Genomic DNA, 4,725 nt, shown 5'->3' with positions numbered 1-4,725 from the left:
ACTCTTTCCTGCTTATGCAGGGGGTCGGACTCGATGATCTATTGAGGTCCCTTCCGACCCTAACATCTATGAATCTATGAATCTATGAAGCCTGTGTTACCAGCAGTGAGTTGGTGATCCTCAAAGCACCAGCTTTGCTGGACTGAACATTGTGTGAAGGTGCCTAACTCTCAACTCCCCAAACAAGTGCTCTATTGCCAGCTGATAGAGTCATGATTGTTAGGGGCTGGAAGGGACCTTGCAAGATCATTGGGTCCAGTCCCCCTGCACTAGGCAGGAAGACAACTGGGGTCAGGTAAACCCAACGAGGTGACTGTTCAGTCTCCTCTTGAAGATTTCCAGGGTAGGTGATTGCACCACCTCTGAAGGGAGCTTATTCCACAGTTTGAACACCCTAACTGTGACAAAATTTTTCCTAGTGTTAAGCCTGAAACCGTCTTCCAGGAGTTTGTGGCCATTACTCCTCATTTTCCCCAAGGGTGCCTTGGTGAACAGTTGTTTGCTGAGCCCTTCATCTATTCCCCTGATGTAGCAGTAAGCTGCTATGAAGCCCCCCTCTCAGCCTTATCTTTTTTAGGCTGAAAAGGCCCAAGTCCCTCAGCCTTTCCTTGTATGGCTTGTCTTGCAAGTCTTTGATCATATGGGTGGCTCTTCTCTGGACTCTCTCCAGCTTTTCCATGTCCTTGTTGAATTGCAGTGCCCAGAATTGGATATAGTACTTTAGCTGCAGTCTTACTAATGCTGAGTAAAGTGGAAGAATCACTTCCTTGGTTTTACTTGAGATGCATCAGTTGATGCATGCCAGAGTATTGTTTGCTCTCCTGGCTACTTCATTGCACTGACAGCTCATGTAACAGTTTAGTGACAGCCTGAGATCCTGTGGTGTCCAAAGGAAGCACTACAAGAATACATTGAAGATGTACCTCAAGAAAATGGATGCTGACATTAAGTGTTGGGAGGAGCTGGCTGCCAACTGACTCCAACAGCACCACAACCTCAGCCAAGTGGCAGCTCATGTCAAGGTAAAGTGTCTTGTCCTCAAAGCAGAGGAGAGAGAGAAGGAGAGAAGAGTGGAGGAAGGAAAAGGAGCCTAATCCCCCCTGTAGAAAAACCTGAAACTTCTGTGGATGGATGTGTGGCTCAAGGATTGGGCTCTTAAGTCAACTCCTGACCCATCAATGAGCTGTGGTCAAGATCATTTTAGAATTGAGGTATTGCTAATGAGAGGTATGATGTACAGAAGTGCTGACAAAAGACTGGTCATCAGGTTTTTTTGGTGCAAGTCACATGGCATAAATTAGGGTTACAAAAGATTGATACTAATATCATAGGAATTTACTGGCTGCTCTTACAGTAATAGCAATAGTGAATTTAAAAGTTCCTTGAAAGGGGGCAGAACAGTATATGAAAACCACCGTGATTTTAATCAATACCTTACTCCAAACACTTCCATTGATATCCAAGGAATTATTTGCAGAACAAACTTTTACCAAAAAAAGATGGGGAGCTGAAACTGGGTATGAAGAACAGCAAAAGCTATCTGTGGTAGGAGGCAGGGCCCAGGTTATGGAAGTGAAATAATCTTTGCTTGTTTTGAGAAAATAAAAATGCTTATTTTTTTTATGAGAGAATGTGAATATCATGGAAGAGATGATTCAAAAAGAGCAGAGAACAGACGTCTCATATTCAAAAATTTTTAACTGGGGTATTTTTCAGTGTGGGGACTGCAAGTCTGCAAATCACAACCATCCAACTTTTTCTCCATTCTTAAATATGATGAAGTTCCTGCATGGATTAGAAGGGGTGAGAACAGACACTAGAGAGGTGCTTAGAAAATGCTTAGGCTAAGTGATAATCAGCCTGTTGTGCTTCTGTTCTGTTCAACATCACCCATATAAAGCTGCAGGGCACACATTGCTGAATATCCCATAAACAGTTGATCAGAGCAGAAATAGCAGTGTAGTAGGTAGAAATGCCAATTAAATTGTGTTACAGCTGCACTATAATGAAAGTGCAATTTATATCTCTGTGGGCCTGAGAGTTAAAATAGAGAGCTTAAAGCAGGGATGCCACAGAAAAAGCAATAACATCAGCTTTATGCTGACCCAAAAAGATGGTCATGGAGCAGCACGTGAAATAGGATTTATTCTGTAACACATCTCCAGAAGGCAGCTTCAACAGCACAACGCCTACTAACATCCTACTGGGCCACTGGTTTCATACTGACCCACAGTGAAGATCTCTAAAATCTATTTTATCTCCTCATGCAAAGCTGAGCTTTTTCTAGTGGTCTCCTATCAAATGTTTGACTACAAATGACATTGCTTAGTTTTTGTGATTTGCTTTGTTGGGATGACTTTCCAAATGAGAAAAAGTAGTTTATGAAAATAGGCTGTTTGTCTACCTTGGATACTTTGATCACAGTAATATCTATGCACCTTAGTCTTTCACGTGTATATCCTCATAACACCCTTAAAGTAAGCCTAAGATGCTCTTATAGATGTACTCTTCCTTTATTAGAGGATGGGGAGAACAGAAACTTTTTCATTAGGATTCTCCTAATAATTTTAATAAATAGCTACATAAATATAAAATTACATCTGGATTTATGCTCGTGTCTCAAGACGGTGGGAGGGATACAGAAAAAAACAAGTAAAATGTCAAAAGTAGTATGTGGCAAAGGACTTTGATTAAAGCAGCTAAGACAAAGAGGATATTATTGGGCTATTTACATTAAGGGATATTTGGTTTTCTTTGGGTAAGACAGGAATGCAGGAGGGAGAAAATTAATTTATGAAATACTGTAAGTGGATGATCTGGTAAATTTTCTGAGATAAAGTACAAAACAATTCACCTTCCTCAAAGTCAAAGGGCTATGTTATACAGAATGCAGAATAAAATCAATAACAAATAAAAAATAACTAATAGGGGGACCCTATAACTAGCTTCTTTGCAGGAAGCTTAAGTTGCAACAGTAACTAACAAGATATGAATCACAGTTTTACCCATCAGCCCTTTAACCTGTAAGCAAGAAACAGGCAACCCTTTAAAATTAAATTGGCAGCACAGCTTTTTTCGGTACTTCACAGGTTAGATTATGATACCCTTATGTTATGTTGAATAAAGCCCTAATATACTCATGCTCCTATTGAAGTCAATGGGATTACTTGGGAGACAAGGTACTTACCACTCAGTGTAGGTAAGAGGATCAAACCAAACTGAATTAAAGCTGTAAAGCAGGATTAAGCACTACAGTATTGTTTTGCAGTTCCATGAACCAGGAACTGCTGGCTCTAATTGTAATTGTGAATCTTTCCTACTGACTATATATATGGCCTTGCACACATTATTTTGACAAACTACAAAATTTGGGCACTTGAATCCTTTTGTAGATGCATTAACGACAGTTAAATCAATGAAGCTGTGGATGGACCCCATCTCTGAAACTGAGGCCATGTATTTGTGTGTTTGAGCCTGAATTTGATGATAGTTGACCGACTGCATGTATTCACATTTCAAAACTTTGGCCTAAGTCTGAATTCCAGCATCCCCATTCCCCAGTATCCTGTGAGGAATAATCATACTTCACAGAAATGTTTTAAAGATTAACCTAATGTCTACAGCCAACATGACACTGCTAAATAATAATTTTGTATGTGTTTATATAAAGGGTCCTGATTAAAAATGAAAAACAAAAACAAAAACTTGTTTTATTATGTTAGAGATGAAAGGATTTTTTAAAATATCTTTTCCCGAACCTACTGTGTAATTGGAAGAGCTGCTGGAAAAGCTTTTGGGCATCAAGTGCCCTTCCTCAGATCATGTTATTAGATTCTAATTCAAAACAGCTAACCTAGACAGCAATATATTTAGTACCTTTTAGGTATATTCTCTAACTGTAGTGCTAATAATGCTTAGCACTTAATTTTCTTCCCAAAATACTGTGCAAACATTAACTAATCTATAATGGTCTAAAGGAAAAAAAAAAGATTCAACAGACTACACTGAGAATTTCTGCTGCATTTTAACTTTTTTTGCCTGAAGGGAACTATAATATGATTCCATTATTTAAAAGACAGAAAATTCTTAAAGAAATTAAAAGCTTCCAATAAACACCATGTCTATAGTGATAGAAGTTATAATTTAGAGATACTCCCTAAATTGGAAGACTGTAGAAATTAGGAACTGGGAAATGGTCCCTTAGGCTAGCAAGTTCCAGAAGGACAAAGGGTCTGCAGAGGTTGTCTACTGCTCTGCAATAAAGTTCATTGTTTAGTTCTTATTTATATATGTCTATGTTTATTGAACCCAGTAATTGTGCGGGCCGGCTCCCGGTCCCGTCCTCGTCGGGCGCGAGCCGGGCCTGTCTGTGTGCATGCGGGGCCGGAGAAAAGTCGCGGGGTGGAGGAGTACGCTCGAGCTAGAATCAGTCACAGAGGCGTAATGGTTGATTGAAAACTGGAGATGGTCGCGGTGCAGGCTGGGCAGGTTCCAGGTACAGCTCCGCTTCAATCCTCGTTGGAGGACTCTAAAACTTGGTTCCCAGGATCCTCGGAGTGGTTCAGACTCTGTGGTTTCAATAACTGGGTTCTAGGGTAGGGATTCGTCTGGACTGCAATTGGTGACGGGGAGAGGCTAGAGGCCGTCGGTGAGTGGTGCCCCGGAGTTTGCTAGGCTCCGGGGGTTCGGCAATTGGAGCCTCTATCGCCTTCTTAAGAAAGACGC

This window comes from Alligator sinensis, unplaced genomic scaffold (genome assembly GCF_000455745.1).
Source record: "Alligator sinensis unplaced genomic scaffold, ASM45574v1 scaffold130_2, whole genome shotgun sequence".
Taxonomy (NCBI): domain Eukaryota; kingdom Metazoa; phylum Chordata; order Crocodylia; family Alligatoridae; genus Alligator; species Alligator sinensis.
Note: the sequence above shows the minus strand (reverse complement) of the source record.